This window comes from Pristis pectinata, chromosome 4 (genome assembly GCF_009764475.1).
Source record: "Pristis pectinata isolate sPriPec2 chromosome 4, sPriPec2.1.pri, whole genome shotgun sequence".
Lineage (NCBI taxonomy): Eukaryota > Metazoa > Chordata > Chondrichthyes > Rhinopristiformes > Pristidae > Pristis > Pristis pectinata.
The window spans coordinates 99,474,266-99,493,425 of record NC_067408.1 but is presented as its reverse complement, the minus strand read 5'-3'; positions in this window follow the sequence as shown (position 1 = coordinate 99,493,425).

The window sequence follows — 19,160 nt, the reverse complement described above, 5'->3', positions numbered from 1 at the left end:
ATCGCAATCAATGTGTTAAACAGAAATCAATTTAGTCATCATTAAAATTCATCTATTGGGGAAAAAGGGATGAATGACAAGCAAGTAAACCATGAAAGTCATATTAACAACGGCCATGGCAAATGTCTGAAAGTTCACAGCCTCGGGTTGATGTTTAAAGATGAAAGTGAAGTGAATAAAATATGAGCAACAATCTGCTGGAGGAACTCAGCAGGTCGAGCAGCATCTGTGGGGGGAAAGGAATTGTCCACGTTTGGGGTCGAAACCCTGCATCAGGACTCTGCAATAGGCTTCCTGTAAATGAGTACTTGTTGGTCAGCGCCGACTCCGTGGACCGAAGGGTTTTGCGCTGTATGACTCCAAGATTATAATTAAGTGAAAGTGCACTCGTACACTATCTGCAGTATGAGGACCGAGGCCATTCATGTCACATTGCCTATACTGGAACCGCTGATGTTGACGTCAGCCGGTAGGTTACTCCCCAATTGTCCAACAAAGAACACGGCATCAGCGTGATCTTCCGCGGACCAGGTTCAAACGTGCACTGGGCAGGTATGAACTGCATTGGGACTTGGGCAATGGTAGAGGTTTCAGAAAATAAATATATTTAAATAAGCAGCCCTTGCTCCCTTTATCAAATATTTCTCCTATCAGCTGTGCGTATGTCTCTGAGCATTGTGGTGTCATTCACATACACCTCGTGATTAAACATCAACACAGCGAGTGAAACTGCGTCCGGGGAGATTTGCTCTCGGTCAACTGTCTAAAACCAAAGTGAATCTGGGGACAATTCGTTTGGGTGCAGTATAAATGCATCCTCATTTGCAAATGTTCTAGTTGAAAGTGGTTTCCTATTGTGGCCCAGAGACATCCTTCCAACAAGTGAGCCCCTATTTTGCAATAGCATTTGGGTGAGCAATCCACACAGATGCAAAACCTCTGCAGTGAAAAGGGCGTTTCATTATTTTGTGAATTAGAGTTCGCAGCATTCCGCAAGAATATCTTTCTCGGATATATTTCAAATTCTTCCAACTGCTCAAAAACAAATTATTTCCAGCTGTGCGGAGGGAAGGTGTCTTACCTTCAAAAGGGAGACTCGATTCAATGTGTCGCCTGAGAGAAGTGTTCGGTCCAGAAGGAACAAACCTAGCTTCAGCGAGGAAAGTCACAAGGCACACGTGCTTTCAGCGGACAACCGAAGACCGAGAGACATGATACTCATTTTTAAAATGTTGAGAGCAGTCCTGGGGATGTGCTCAAACCATCTTTGGTATCCTGAAACAGCAGAATCTTATCTCAAGGGAGTAAATAAATTGGGCGAAGTCCACCACAGAGTAAACTCATACGTGGTCTGCGGAATGAACAGCCTATTCTCATTCTTAATTCAAAGCACAGAGCAATGTTTCCTTCCGACAATTTCCGTGCAAGTCACGGATTCCAAATACGTGTAAATAAGTGCAGCTGTATGCTTCAGCCATGCACAGGTCGCACTTGCAGTGGAGTCTCAGCAGTTACCTTGTATTAACATTATATTGTCACTGAAGTGTACATCTGACATTAGTTCCCACTGCTGTCAAATTTATTGCAAGGTCTATGAACTAAAATGCGTCTGTGGAGCGTGTAACTAAATTGCCTTCAGACAGAATGAAGGTGAGCAACTCCGAGGCACAGTAATAAATTATTAACTAGGATGCCGCTGCCGGATTAACCTGTTCTGATCCATGGTTGAAGTGTGCATCTGCGCAGATCATTTATGCATCTTTGTAAATGAAGAGCGCGCAGAGAGAACATAGTCACATGTGGTTAAATGTTGCCTTCTAACATTACGTCCAACTTGCTTGTGAACTATTGTCCAGTTGTGACTGGATAAACAATGCCCACAGTTAGTGTGAAACTGTGTTTACACAGACTATTTGAATTATCAGTGGAGTCAGAGCTTTGCACATGCATTCGGTTCAAAATGTATGGTCATTGTGCTCCTCGCTGTTTTTCGTCCGTCGTAAACAATTTTAGAAAATGGTTAGCCTAAATGGGGCGGTGCATGATTGGCGAATCACGGCGAGCCGAAGTCCGACAGGACTAAACAAAAGCTAAACGCTCTTAGATTTTTGGAAGGCTCCATCAGTGCTGAAATTTGTGTAAGTGTGCACAATCCCGTTTCACGTCGTGCCTTTAGCAAGAGGCTCATGCCTATCGAGATAATCGAACGCAGCAAGATTATAGGATAGAATTAACATATCAGAAACTAAACAGTTTCCCCCGATGGAAAAATCGGTATTACAAGCATAATACAAAATGTCCATACGTATAATATCTAAGTAGCATCTTAGTATACAGTTGGTGGTATAAAGGTGAGCAGAAGAAAATAAGGGATTAGTTTTAGTAGCTGTTGTTTCCCGATACAATGCGACCGCCGTGTTTGACGTTTAACTTGAGTCAGATGCCGAATTGAAGCCACATACCGTGTAATCCTTCGCCTCTCTATCACCCACCTATCAAAACAGTACAACACAGTTTATATCTCCAGTTTTACTGATTCTGTGACATCTCTTAAACGGCGGAAAAATCAAAACCTTTGTTTTACTTGGTCAGGGATGTAGAAATGCCTACTGCCGGTTTTAGGCAAAATAGTCCGCAACTGACAGAAACATGTATTATGTAAATGCCCTGTCGCCACTCTATACTGGAGCTTATTAGATAATCATTTTGAGTGGGTGCAGAAACTCCCGTATTCTTGAGCTCCTTTCTACTTGATTTAGGGTTCAAGCTATGAAGGATACTTAAGAAACTGAAATTTCTTTCAACAGAGAAATGAAAGATGGGCATGTTTATGGAGGGAATCCATAAAGCCAGTCAAGCTACAACCGAATATAGAGGATTATTGGTACCTGCTCTAACCAACTGAGCTAATAAGCCCACAATAATTATCTCCAAATTGCAAATCAAAGTTGATTTTAGAGTATTCAGTGCCACCGCTTCTCAGTAGTTTACTTGTCGCGCCGATAGCCTTCTTTTACTCCAATCGGCAGACCAAAAACAGCAAAAAAAGACTGAAAGACCACTCCCTAAATTAATTAGTTTTTGGAGCCAGTGGTTTCTTCACAGAGCGTCAACCGTTTCTGCAATAAACCAATTTAAAGGAAATACACAAATACACTTTTAGTGAAACCCATCTTGTGCCAATACTGAAACAATGAGGGAAAATTTTGCATGGTATGGTAGGTTGGAGACAGTAAGCCTGACGTAGTTACAATGAATCATGTAACTGCAGAACAATTTATGAATGACTCTTGATGAGATCTCTTTTTGTATTATAGCCATTTCTCCCTTTAGGGCAAGATTCCAAATATAAGTTTACATGAAAAATGTTCTTAGTAATTTGGTCCTCACTGCTGCCGTCAGTTATAGAGTTGAGATAATCTGGAATGTAAATTTAGTCAATTGCTTTGAATTCTGTATTCAAAGAACAAACGATGGTCAATGATACTGTTTGCTATCATTGCATAGTAGAATGTTTTTTATAATCAATTCTGTTGATCTATTTCCAAAACGCTGTGATGCACGCAAACATACCTAATAATGCTGCAAATTTGATTAACAAAGACACTAATGCTAATAAGGATTATACTCAAACTTTGCATTTAGATACAAGAACAAAGTATTTTTCTATAGTCACAATTCATACAGCCTATTACAGAGATTTCACAGCATAGTATTGGACTCCAAATACCTCATAGTATTAACGATGGAACATCAAGCAGGAATATATTTACACATAGCTTTAACAATAACAGTCAGAGCAATCAACTTAAATGTATAATAATATCTCACTAGAATAAGCAGAACAATGAAAATAAGACCACAGTTACTTTTTAACTGTGCACCGTGCTCAAAGGTGCTACATATCATTTGTAGGGAATATTATGGCATCTTGTCAATTATTTGGGATGTACTCTATTTTTGTTTGTACATGATAATCATAGGTATCTGTTAATTAACATGTTCAAGGTTTACTAAATTTTCAGTTTCCAGCTTAAAATGCCACATTGTTTTGTTTTCTTTCAATTAATCTGCTGTGTATATACACAAAATTAAATGTCAAATGTAAATAGTGGCATCTGGACCAAAAAAGAAGCCCAATGTAAAAGAATTTGAAATGAAATTAGGTGTTCTATTTTGCTGTGATTAAGACAGGATTTACTCTGGAACAAAGGCAATTTAGTACTTTTAAAATGATAAACATTCTTCACAGGAGTATTATAAAACCAAGTTTGCCAACGACCTAAATATGGAGATATTAGGGCTGACAGTCAAATGGTTGTTCAGAACAGTAAGCTTTAAGGGACACTTTAAAGAAGAAAGAAAGATAGAGAGGCAGATACATTAAAGGAGAGAATTCTATAGTTTAGGTCTTTGGCAACTGAATGCATGGGTGCCAAAGGTGGACCAATTAAAATTGTATATGTGAATTCTTTAGAGGCCAGAATTGGGTTGGAGCAGATATCCTGGAGAATTTTAGGGGTTAAGATTAGAGAGAAAGAGGAGGCAAGGCCAGAAAGGGTTCTTAAATCGAGGTGGTGCTTGACCAAGAAACAATCTAGGTCAGGAATACATTGAGTAATGAATGAGCAGAACTTGGCATGAGTTCCAATACATCTAGCATTATTTTGGATTTTCAATTTACAGAGGGTAATAACAAGGAATGCCAGGAATTAAGTTTAGAGGCCACAAAAGTATGCATGGGTGTTTCTTCAGTAGACGTGCTGAGGCAGGACAAAATCAGATGACCCTATCAAAGCAAAAGGCAGCCTTGGTGATGGTGTAGAATTGTGCTCCATAGCATGAAGGATGCACACAGACTAGTTCCAGTTTAGATGGTTGACAGGAGCTGGCATAGTGCTAGTAGCTCCGACATCATTTTGTGACAAAGATGGGGGCAAATATGGAGTCCATAATTAGAAGTCATAAGTATAAAACAAACTTTAAGAAATCCAGTGAAGAATTCTGAAGAATTTTCATTCACCCAGAGAGTAGTTAGGATCTGGAATTGCTGGGATGGATAGTAGGTTAAGCAAATAGTTTTGATGCATCAACAGGAAATTAGGCACGCGCATGAGGAAGAAAGTATTGAATCAAATGAAGTGGGACGAGATACCTGTGGAGTTAGGCTTTGGGATACAGGCTAATTTTTTAAATCTCCTCCAACTATTAGGGTGAATGGAACAGATTTCCTACAAGAAATAGCTTATCCAGAGTAAAAAAGCTTCTTTAAAAAGGCACTGTACTGTTTTTCATTAATAACTGGAATTAAAGGTAAAAATGTTCAATTATTGTTCATGGGAGAATGGAAATAGAACCTTGTGTATTATATCAAGTCTACAGTAGAATTGCTGTGCGTGGACTTTAGATGAAGCAACTGAAGGGCTAAATAACCTTTCCTTGTGTCACTGTTCTTGCTTAGTTCTTAAAATATGGAAGGAGAAAAACAAACTAAAGCAAAAATCTTACTACTGCAGATGCTGCAAATCTGAATCTAAAGCAGCAAAAGCTAAAACCCATATAGCATCCGTTGCCTTCTGTGGAATGAAGAGAATCTGTTTTGGACTCGTGCCCATCATTGGACAATTAAAGAAAGAAGCAGAGTATCAGAGTGTGGAAGAGACTACATTTTTAAAAATATCACTGCTTCTATTTCTGATGCTAATAATATCCATCTGTCATGTTTTTAGATCTGATGAACATTGTTGTCCCCACAGGTGTTCATTGACATACATCTCCAGCTTTTTCTGAAGACGAATATATATTAAGATTTCAATGCTCTTTTGGTGGGCATTGATTTTGACAACAGAAATTTATTTTAATCTAATACTTTTAGATTTGAGTAATTGAATCCACATTTTATGATTTAATTTAGACTTGCAAGTCAGAAATCCTTCTTAGTGAACAAGTTAAGTTTTATACCCTGCATATAGATTAAAGCTACAACCACTGCAATCTTTAAGATTTAAATGTCACTAAGGAATTCATAAAGGTCAATCTTCAAACAGTTTTTTTCTACTGTGATTGCACTTTTGAAACTTTTCAGGACTCATGACATTCAGAAGATCATCAAAACCATTCACCATCACTATGGATGGAGTTTAGCTGAGGCCATCCCTATGGTAACAGTGTTGGTTGTTAAAAACCTTCACTAGGATCCTGTTGTCCCTTCACCCTCCTGTACAGAGCAAAAGGCTTTTAAAACTTTTGTTTCGCTCCCAGCCGGAATCCTGATTTCAAAACAAGGATTGGTGGTTTACTAAAAAACAAAGCATGGTGGTCCTAACCTCGTAACCTACTTCTGCTGACTGATTATTGGGCTTACCATCATCTATACACATTTTTTTTTAAATGGGCATTAAAAGCAATCACAGATCTGAGGCTAAGGAAAATGTTAAAATCAATTGTATTCTTAAAAGAACTTCTGGAAAAACTCTAATAATTCTGCACTGCCTTGTTAACTAGACGCAGTGTTTGCACATCTACAACTAAACATCAGAAAATATTTCCGTCTTCAACCCCTGTGGAAGTCTTCGTTAAATAACTGGTGTTCTTTTAATTATTTTCATAGGTTTTAATCCGGTGCCACATTGCAAGTTGCAGGTAAAATAACATATTCATACAATACTCTACATTTCAACGATTATCAAAATTTCCCGTTACATTTACGAATCCAATAAAGAACCAGTGTGTGAGAAAACAGCATTTAAAGATATTTATAGTGTTTTAAATATGGCTGGAAATAAATTCAGTAATGACTCCAAAAATTTATTTGTTTGACTCAAAATCATTTCTACAAGTATTTCCTCTATCCACAGTCTAATTGGAAGTCTTAAGGGAACTCCATGAACTGAGCTGTCAAAACATAACATGGACTTTGCTGCATTCCTGTATAATTAGACAGATGACTATGCTAACAATCATGTACACAATGCCAGCTGTTTGAAGCTTAATGCTTCATAAGCATTACCATCCTTTCAAGGTACCAGACCATATGGCAATCATAGGAAGTTTTCATTTTTTACTTAAGCTATACCTTCTCTACAAACGCTGAAACCTTGTTAGCTCTGAGTGAACAATTTGAACCAATTTGTTCTCCTTTAGAAACTTATGCCAACAAATCCATCATATGTCTGCCACAGAGCATATTGTGCCAATGTTTGTGTAACTGCATACAGTAAAAACACAGCTTTTAATTCAAAGATGGGTGAAAGGAGAGTACCAGTTATATTTGGAGATAAGTAATTGCAGCTGCTGCATTATACTGAAGATTTTGCCTTTGACCAAGTGATGTGTTGTGGCTCTAATTAGTGACAAAGTGTCTCAAAAGCCACAATTATATAAAATACCAAGATTTCATTCCCGTCCTCGGCCATCCATCTGAATATGCAATAAAAGTTTACAAATTAGCCTTTTTACAGTAAATAAATTTCAATCTATTTGAAAAGTCAATTTCCACGGCCATTTTTAATGGAGCTGTAAAACAGATGCCTCCATAATTTCTCATATTTCTGACAAATGAAACTCATGCACACACTAAACCTATGTTTTTTGTGAATATTTTTTGAAAATACTTGCCAACTTTATAATGTATTTTCTATTTCATTGCAAAGAATGTAGCCACAATTGATGAATACCAAACCAACAATCAGTACACAGTTCTAACTTGGTTACAGTACCAATCTCTGCCGTTCCTTACCATGTGGGAGTGAAATAGGGATCGTTTGTCAAATATTGTTTTTTTCTAATAAAAAAGGTTAAGCTAAATACGGCGAATATTTTTGAAAAGATCTTTATGTTGTATTAATCTCGATTGAATTAGATGATTGTGTATAAAGAGAAAAAGGCAGATTGTGGATGTGGACAGGTAGTCTACTCATTTTCTTCCATTTTAATTTTGCCTAATTTTAATGAATGACAAATGGTATTTAGATCAGCCAATGATGGAACTGGGTTGAGTAAATAGATACTACTGAAGTCTCAATCACCAAATATCCAGACATATGACATTAAAGATATGTTACAACTAGCCTAAGATTACAAAACAGTGTGCAACATACTGCTCAGGTTCAAATACACTGTTCTAGATTGCATATTTGATGCACTTAAGTACATTGAAGTAAATATTGTAAAACTTTTATTGCACTTTAAGTATTCCAATTATGTTTTTCCCTGGATATAAATCAATGAAGAGTGAAGCAAATGGTTATTGGCATCATATGGCAATGCTTTTTAATGTGTCCTGAAGTGGGTGCAGACTGAACAGTATATTGCCAGGCTCGATATTTTATCAATGGCATCGCTCGCGGTAGGGAAGCCTATCTTTCCCATCAGTGTAAATTTAAATTAAGAAAAAGGAAGTGATTTTAAATAAAGGAGACCAGTTTGATTTTGCATAAGTAAATAAATACCCATACAAATAAGTTATAAGGTGCTACAGTCATCAGAATGTCCAAACTGAATTTAGTTGAAATCTTGTGCACAGAAAGGCTTCTAATTTTCAAACCTGTTCACAGTATTTCAAACTACTTTGTATCAAATGTATTTTTTATGAAATGTCAGATTGCTACTTATCAAAATAAGCTTACCCAATTAAAAAAAAGTTGAAAATGGAGATTATTATAGTCAAGTTTTATTTTAAGTTTCTCATGTTCAAGTCATGTGAAATGTCCAAAAATTCGAAGAACTTAGAGAGTGTAGTTACACAGAAACTGCCAACACCTGTGTAATTCATCTGCAGTCAACCTTCTCAAGTTATATCACCAAGTACAGATTGCATTGGAATCACTCACAAGAATATTCTGCCTTCTGCAGATTAGGGAATGGGTCAGGTGGAACCAGTAGGAGCATTTACTGTGGTTCCCCACCAAAAAAAACAGGTTATAAGAAAAAAAACATTGATGTTCATCAAATCTCAATAGCAATAGGTGATAAGTAGATGAGGTCACATTGAACTGAAATATTGACTGTTCCTCTCTCTACCAATGTTGCCTAACCTGCTGAGTATTTCCAGCATTCTCTGTTTATTTCAGATTTCCAATATATGCAGAATTTTATTTATGGCGTATCCACAAGGACACAGGTTCCGTCCTCTGAGGCACAGAAATTCCACTGGATATAGGAACTTAATTTAAATAATACAGTATGTTTCCTGCTGGTTCCAGCACTGGATTCTTATTTCAAGACCTACTTTAAAATCTCTTTGCATGTGGTGTTGGCTGGTTTCCAGTGTGAAATAAAAATTGCCCTCACTGCATTGTGGACAACATGGAAGATGGTGGCGAGTGAAGCTCCTCGGTTTTCACCAAGGCCTGCAAATCTGTGCTGGGTAATTTAGATACACCACGAGAAGGGAAAGTAGTACACTTTGAAAACAATTTATTCATCAAACTGTATCTGAAATAAAAAGGTCTTTGTCAAACAATCTTACAAAATAAAAATAATCAAAAATACTTTTCTATTAAAAATGCATGAACATTGACAAAAGCATTCTATGACTATTAACTTCTAACATCCAAATAGTTGTGAGAGAAGATGGGCATATCCTTCTCTCCTTTAACATGCTGGGTGAGGATGGGGTGGTGACATTAAGAACGATATTACATTCAATGGCCCATGATGAATGCAAATCACTAATTCACAAGTTTAAGGTGTGCTATGGCAATGAGCTGCTTCATTTGTGTACTGCAAACCTACTCAGTTCAGAATAATCCATCAGCAGCAATCAGCAGTCATAACAATGAAGTCCTACAATAGTATTTCTGCACCAAAACCCTAATACAGTTAACTTTCTTACATTCTACAGTTAGGATACATTCTAAAACTTCTGGACTGTCAACTTCATTCATCAATCCAAAATAAAAGCTGCATGTGGAAAATCAGAAGGTCTTTTAGTAGTCAAAAGTTGAACTTAAAAATCAGATAAAACAGATCCCAATTTTATCAGATGGAGACTGGCTCCTCTAAGTTAGTAGCAGCTGTCAGGGCATTATTTCAAATAATACTGGCTACTTCTATCTTCACTTTTACTGAGTGCTTTCTCTCCCTGGCTCTAACACAATATCTGGGTTTTTACTACATTGAAAAGTCTCCCTGCATTTTTTGTTGCCACTTCCATACCTCTGTTGGTGACAGTGTATTTTCTCACTTCACTGCAGTGCAAAAATTGCAACAGTCATGCCACCTACACCAGGTTGTTTTTTTTGGTATTTTGGAATTTTGTTGGAGGAGTGTAATAGAAATAGATTTCTTTTCTAATTGCTGTGATCTAGTTGATGAGTGTAAACTATATAGCCTATTGTCTTTTCACTAAATGTGGTACAGCACACACAGCTCAATTATTTTTGAAAGGAGGCAATCTTTTGTGATGCCTGAGGTCATCTAAATACTCAATGCTTATGTCAGATTACCCATCTTCTGCACTTGTAACGTAGGAATAATTGACAGCTCCTTCTTGCAGTGCACTTGAATCACTTCTCATTTTAAGTGAATTGATTTTTAAGCAGCTATCTGGGGAGTGGCAATACATGACGTAATGAAGTCCATCTCCATCTTCATTAGTTACTGATGTCAGTCTTACACCGGTAGAAATGTCATCATCACATCTCTGCTTTTCACGGCCCTCCCCTAAAACAAAGACAGAAGTATATATGACATGAAAACAGATGCCAAAAATACATGGCAGGCTATAGAAGAAAAATCCAGGATAAATATCAAGTTATACTAGAAATGAAAAATACAGCAGATGCTGGAAATCTGCTATTCCCTTATTCATTTTATTCCACTATTCATTTTATATTACTACATAATTAGAAGCTTTGGTGTATAAATTTGGGCTCCGTTTCTTGGTGTAACCATTCATTAGAACTATTTACATTTGTTGTTGAGTAATAAAGGTCATCTACATTGACCTAAAAGGCACCAATCCAAATTTACTTATTTTAAGCTATATCTTTAATCAATACTTCTTCAGCGTTAACAGTTAAGCAGAATATGCAAGAATGGCCTTATACAAACAAAGAAATTGAACAAACCTTTCATATTGTTTCCCCTTTCCAGGGGTATCCCTGTGTGCTACTAAAACTAATCATCATTTGTATGGATGTGGGCTGAATAAGACTAAATTAAAATTTACATTCCAAAAATGTAATTTTTACTTAATAATTTACATTCCAAAAAAAGTACTCAAGAAATAACTCATACTTTAGCACCTAATTGTACAATATGGGCAAAATTGTCCATTTTCTGTTAATGACAAAAGCCTTTACAGGTCAAAATTATGTCTGTACTAAAGAAACACTTGTGAAATTAGTTGTGTTGCATGTAAAAATAATGCCCACTGGAAATATGTAAAGTAAACAGATCAAGATGTCAGTCAATGTTTAAAACTTATTAGGCAATTGGGAGTTCAAGTTCACAGATGACATTCTACTTAAGCCTGCAGGGTAGAGGAACACATGGAAGAAGCCCACTATCAGTTTATTTGAAGTGATCATCAACTATTTTCAGGTTATTATCTGACTGATGCTTTTTGCCATTGCTGTGATTCTGTGGAAGTTTGTAGATTTACAGAGTTGATTCGAGTGGCAGAAATCTACAGAGTGATGTGAGGGTGCTGAAGGACGTTTTTGCTGACTTCACAAACTAGTTGGTCCTGGACATGGGTGTATCAGCAGATATTCCCTTTTGAGTACACCATGACTGGGAAAAAGTGTGCAGAACAAGAACAGTCGCTGGTGGAGAAGGATCGGGGGCTCAGATGGCAATTCTCCGACCTTAGTGTCAGTAAAGAACAGTCTGTGAAGTGACTTTAATTCCATAAGAATGGTCACCTCCTGCAGCCACAACCAAAATGTTGGAACAGGGCAAAGACTGCATTGCCTGAAGCTATCAAATTAACCCTGGTAATATAAGTCTATACATCATTCACCCTCTAAAATGGACTTATAGAGACATATAGCATAGAAACAGGCCATTCAGCCCACTGAGTCTGTGCCAACCATCAACTATTTACACTAATCCTACATAAATTGTACTAGACGTTGGTGAGGCCACATTTGGAATATTGTGTTCAGTTCTGGTCACCTTGCTATAGGAAAGATGCCATTAAGCTGGAAAGAGTGCAGAGGAGATTTATTAGGATGTTGCCAGCACTTAGCGACTCAGTTATGGAGAGAGGTTGAGCAGTTTGCGATTTTTTTCAATGAAGCATAGGAGACTGAGGGGTGATCCTATAGAGGTGTATAAAATTATGAGGGATAGAGATAAAGTGAATGCACACAGTCTTTCTCCCAGGGTTGGGGAATAAATAACTAGAGGGCATAGGTTTAAGGTGAGAGGGGAGAGATTTAATAGGAACCTGAGGGGCAACTTTTTCACCCAGAGAGTCGTCAGTATACGGAATGAGCTGCTAAAGGAAGTGGTTGAGGTAGGTACATTAACAAATTTAAAAGGTACTTGGACAGGTACATAGAGAGGAAAGGTTTATAAGGATATGGGCAAACCACAGGCAAATGGGACTAGCTTAGATGGGAATCTTGGTCAGCATGGACCAGTTGGGCTGAAGGGCCTGTCTTCGTGCTGTATGACTCTATAAACCCTATTCTCCCTGAATTCTTAAACTCCCCCCACTTTCAGATTCTTCCATTCACCTCTACACCAGGGACAATTTGCAGTGTCCAATTTACCTACTTACTCACAAATCTTTGGGATGTGGGAGGAAAATGGAGCATGCAGGGAAACCCATGCAGTCACAGGGCAAACGTGAAAACTCCACACAGACAGCACCCAAGGTGTTCAGAACTGAACCCAGATGCTGGCACTGCGAGCCAGTGGCTCTACTAGCTTGTCCACTGTACCCTCCCACACGCACCCCTCCTCACCCCTGCTGGTCCAAGCTGGAGATACTTGCAACATTTCACAGTTTGCCAAGAACTGTTGCATCAGGCAGGTCATGAATGCTTTCTAGTTTCATTGGTTTTTTTTGCCAGAGAGCAGATCTTTGTGAAGATCTTAGACTTCCACAAGCTGCAGCATATGATTAAATGTAGGCATGCCACCTTAGAGAAGCTGCATGTCAATATTGACCCAAGCTGGATTCAAAAGACATTCCATTCCCTTAACGTCCACTTGCTGTACGGCCATTGGCAATGAATGATAGAACATAATGCTTTAATTCAGCATTATGAAACCAACATTATAAATCAAATCACTGGCATGCTGAAACGTGCTGCCATGGCCTGAAGGATCTCCTCAGTACTTGGGAGACCAGGTGTCAACATCCATCTGCTGTATGCTACACAGCTTTGCCATCATGAGGCATAGCCTTTGCCAGATGCAATGGAGGAGGAGGTGCAGTTAGAGAGGATGCAATCTGAACAATGTTTTTCTGCCTGGGTTGTCTGTAGAAAATCTAAGACAAGCACTAATCCAGTAACCACAACTTCACTTCCTCAGTCACCAAGGACCCCATGCTCTCCTCTGCCATCGACCATTATAGGCTCTCCTTGACCACAATACATGAATGAAAGCCACCACATAGTAAGGATCTCAGACTGACTTAATGAACAAAATCATGGCATATCCCATATAAAAGTCAGCTACTTACCCTTGAACACACCTTTATGCTCATCTTCCATCCACCTTTTCCTATCCTGATACTTCTAGGCAGAGCTGCCTTAATCGCAGTAATAGGTCTCATGGCAAGTCACTGACTTTCAGTGCAGGAGACTGCAGGTGGGCTTTAGAAGATAATACACTAGTGTAGTTGCAGGGGTGAAAGGGTAAATGCTGTCATCCTAACAAAGGAGAGCAGAAGAATGCTCAAGAAAATGTTACCATCTCAGGAATCTAAAGGACCACATATTGCTAGATTGCTTTAACATCCTGGAAGCCCCCTTTTGCACACTGTAATCCACAGCCATGATAGCAGATACAGAGCTTGAATAGGAACAGTCTGAGTTTGCAGTCTGAATTTCCGCTGTCTCATGCAACAGTGGGCAGCTGCTGGTTTTACTTCTGCGGAGTTGTAATGTCTGCCACAAAACACAGCACCAATGTTTACAAATGTGTGAATGGAGCGCAGATGGTCACATCACATCCATGTGGGCAGCAATAGGGCACCAAACTTTGGGCAAAACCTTGTGCCCAGAGGATGCATGGAATAATTAAGTGCCTTTCCACCACTACCTGTAGCCAGACAGTAGATTTATTGCAAAGCACCAAACCCACTGGAACGAGCCTTTAGCTTTGTAGACGCATTCCTGTTTCTCAAGCCTCAATCCAGGCAGCTTCAACAAATAAAAATTAGGAGGAAGTGTAGGTCACTCAGGGCTCATCCACCATTTAATAAGGTTAAAGCAGACTGGCAGTAACCTCAACTCCACGTTTCTGTCTGCCTATTGTAACTTTTCACCTTACATTCACCCTCTTGCTTATTAAGAATCTATATCCCCTGCATTAAAAATATTCATAGACTCCATTTCCATCTCCCTTTGAAGGAAAGAGTTCCAAAGATTCATGGCCCTCTGTTAGAAAAAAAATTCCCCTCATCTCCATCTTAAACGTACAACCCTTTAGATTTAAACAATAACCACGTTCTTGATTCTCCAGCAAGCGGAAACATCCTTTTCACATGCACCTGACAAGACCCCTCAGGATCTTATACATTTCAGTCAAATACCCTCTCATTCTTCTAAATACCAGTGCTTACAAGCTGAGCCTGTTCAACCTTTCCTAAGAAGAAAACTTGTCCATTCCAGGTAACAGTCTCTGAACTGCTGTCAATGCATCCTTCCTTAAGTAAGGAGATCAATACTGTACACTCCAGATGTGGTTTCACCAATGCCCATACTTCTGAAGCACCATCTCCCTCGCAATAAAGAATAACATTCTGTTAGCTTTTCTAATTACTCGCCGTACCTGCATACTAGCCTTTTGAGAAATATTAGTTCTGTTTCTCTCTCTGCAGATGCTGGCTGACCTGCTGAGCCTTTCCAGCATCTTCTGTTTTTATTTCAGATTTCCAGCATCAATATTTCTTTGCTTTTTCATTTAAAACTATGTTTATTATTGTGTAAACCAGTGACATGAACTTTCTGATAAACCTGGCACCATGTTCATTCAAAAGCAAAAATATCATACCTCTATGTTCTATATTCTATATCCCCATCCATGCTAAAGTGACATAGTTCAACATGTTCCAATAAATCATAACCCTTTTTTATAAAAAAGCAGAATAGTTCTGTGTAAAATTTAAAGGAACATTTGTTTCTTATAAGATAAAGATTGAAATTGATTTTATTTTTGCTAGTTTCTATGGGATCTCTGCAGACTTTGAATATGATGTTGGCTTTGTAGTTTACCTTTAAAGAAGTTTGCTCAGTCAATGTATGGTTAGACCCAACTTGCATTTCATGTAAACTTAAATAGCCAATATTATAAAAAGAATTAAGAGAGACAAATTCCACATGGCACCATTTAAATAATCTATTTCTGTTCAGAAGATGTAGAACAATTCAAGCCTGTTCAATGCCCTTAGGTGGACTGATAGTGATTACTGCAAGAAACTGAAATAGATGGATAAGTTAGATTTGTTGATTAGTAAATTACACACTAAATAGCTGAAATTGTAATTCAATTTCATGCATAAATGAATAGACAGAACCATCCTTTATATTTTATAAATGGATGTTTCATTATCTAAACTGGAAGATTAGAGATTGCATTTATAAAGAACACTGCATTTTAACAATGCCACAACCAAAATAGTGTCCATTATAGCTTAGTGTGGTATAATTTGCAGTGACCCTATTATCTCAATGGCGACTCTCCAGCCCTATTCTAAATGTCTTATTTGAAGGAATGTATGTGGCAGAACCTGCAAGAAATCTTAAAGATCCATTGAACACTTAATTTCACACATTGCAGACTCCATGCTCTTGCATAAGGTAATTGAAAGAATTTGTTTGCTTTAAGGAAATGCTTCTTTACCTGAGTAGATGTGAATACTGGGCAGAATTGATGGTGACTGAGAACCATTCACCTGTTCTCGTGCTTTTGCATTTGCATTTCTATTGGAGGCCCACAGGTCAAACAGATGCCTTTGTTCTCACTGTGCAATGACTAATGTGATAGCTGTGGCTATTATTTCCAAATGTATTAAAGCTTCCCCATGGATTGAGTCTCTGAAATTATTTGATCGTGCTCATTACCCATGTACTCAAATATGCCCAGTAAATGTCACTGATGCCATACTCTGTTCCGTGACAGAACACAGGACATACAACGGTTGCTGTGCGCCACTACCCAGCTATTCCTAAAATCAGCAATTCCATCCGCATCAATTTCTGGCATCTTGTGCAACATGTTCAGAAGTCAGGATAACTAACTATCCAAGTCATGTACACTGGTGTAATGTAATTCGCAGAGATCTTAGCCACAAGTATTTTGTCTTCAAGTCAGACGTCTTCTGTGGATCCATTCAGCTATAACAGGCCACTGAGATAGCAGTGACCTCCAATGTGGTTGGTCCTCTTGTTTGCAGAAACCCCAGTCTTGTCAGGAGTTTCCTTTTTATCCCAATTTTTTCCCCACTGTTCACAATAATCTGAGAAAGTTCAACTACAAAGCCTACTTTTCCAATAACATACTTTCCTCTTCATTGCAACTCCACACCCAAACAAATTGTAACAAAATTCTGATGTTTTAGATTAAATCATTTTACTTTAGAATTTTTAATCTCACCTCGATCTTGAGAAACTTATTCAAGAACATAAAAGAATAAATTCAGTTTTTAAAAGCCTGTTTTTCATTCCATAGGTTTCAACGAATAAAAAGAAATAGCATGTCTAACTATGATCGGACAGGTGACACACTCAATTGGTTTACCACTCAGGTAAATGAAAATGTACCCGAGTCTCCATCTACAACAGATCAGTATGGCTAACACTTTCTACCTCCACTGATTCTCTCCCTATCCATGTATGTTTTTCTTTCTTATTTGTCTTGATATATATCTGGCTAACTCTGCATTTTTTTTTCTTAGTGTCCACTGTGCATTTTGTTTCTCATCTGAGAGTACAAAGTGAGCTGTTGGAACGCAAGATGAAGTTGAACACACCTCAGGGAGAGGTTTCCAACCCAAGGGTTACAGAAGGTAGCTATGCTGTGGTGATGATCCAGGTGTCAAGAATATAAGGAACACAGGTTATTGCAACAACAGCAACAGCAGAGTAAATGATTCTTTCCAACAAGTTTGAGGCATTGGCTTTCTTTGGGAAGATGAGTTCAGCAGGATAACCAATTTGATTACATGACACCAAAAATAACTGGCAAAAGGTTAAAATGGGGCAGGAAAATGAGATGGCTGAGGTGAGGTGGAAAAAGAAATTGGCTCGCAGATCTTCAGAATAACAATGCCGTATTTTAGGTGTTTCTAAACTTTAAAGATTCATACATAAAACAGTGGCTCCTTGAATTTTCTAAATGAAAAGCTATAAAAGACCTTTAAAAATGAAGAAATGATCTCGTTCTGGTTGGTTACCGGTTACTAGTGGTGTGCCGCAGGGGTCGGTGTTGGGGCCGCTCCTTTTTACCTTGTACATCAATGATTTGGATGATGGAATAAATGGTTGTGTGGCTAAGTTTGCGGATGACACCAAGATAAGTGGAGGAGTAGGGAGCATAGAGGAAATAGAAAGGATGCAGAGGGACCTAGACAGTTTAGGAGAATGGGCAAGGAAATGGCAGATGAGATTCAATGTTGAGAAATGTGCAGTTGTACACTTTGGAAGCAGAAATAAGCGGGTAGATTATTATCTAGAAGGAGAGAAGATTGATAGTACGGTAGTACAAAGGGACTTGGGGGTACTCGTACAAGATACCTTAAAAGTTAACCACCAGGTTGGATCGGTGGTTAAGAAAGCGAATGCTATGTTGGCATTCATCTCGAGAGGTATAGTGTATAAAAGTAAGGAAGTGTTGATGAGGCTCTATGGGGCACTAGTGAGGCCACATTTGGAATACTGTGCGCAGTTTTGGGCCCCACATCTTAGGAAGGATGTGCTAACATTGGAGAGGGTTCAGAGGAGATTTACGAGTATGATTCCGGGAATGAAAGGGCTTAAGTATGATGAGCGTTTGTCGGCTCTTGGACTGTACTCACTGGAGTACAGAAGGATGAGAGGAGACCTCGTAGCGACATTTAAAATGTTGACAGGTAAGGATAGAGTAGATATGGCTAGGCTGTTTCCCTTGGTGGGCGAGTCCAGGACCAGAGGAAACAATCTTAGAATTAGAGGGTACAGTTTCAAGACAGAGATGAGGAGAAATTTCTTTACCCAGAGGGTGGTGAAATTGTGGAACTCCTTGCCACGCACAGCAGTGGAGGCCAGATCAGTGGGGCTGTTCAAGGAGGAGATAGACAGATATCTAAATAGTCAGGGTATCAAGGGATATGGGGATAAGGCTGGAAAATGGGATTAGAATAGTTTTTTTTTCCCCACCCCATTTCTTTTTCCCTTTTCCTTGGAGCAGACTCGATGGGCCGAATGGCCTGCTTCTGCTCCCTTGTCTTGTGATCTTGTGAGAAAAGCATTGTAACAGATAGAAGTGATAAAAATGGGAAAATGAGAGGAGAGATTGTAGGGATATTTAGTTTACTCTTGTTTCCTCACTATCAGTGCTTAGTCCTGTAGATTACACTCACTACCCTTTGCATGAAATTTATAGTGTTCCACTAATAATTTAAGCCTATGTATCTCTGCAAAGAGAAATAGGTCCTTTTTATTCACCATCTTGGCTCTCATAATTTTATACAGTTCCTTAGAAAACAATCCCAGCTTAACCTGGTCCTGGCAACATCCTCATAAATCTCTGCAATCTCTCCGGTGCTTGCACCTGCTTCAGTCAGATGAACAAAAATAGACACAGTGCTCCAGTTCTAGCATGACATCGATGGTCTTATAGTCTTGTAGCTTGGTCAAGAAAGGCAAATATCCTGCTTGCCTTCTTATATATCACCCTGTCCATATTTGCTGTTTTTTCCCAGCCACCTACAGACTACATGCAAGATCCCCCTGCCTCTCCAGTTCTTACCTTCCTACCATTTATCCAAATACATT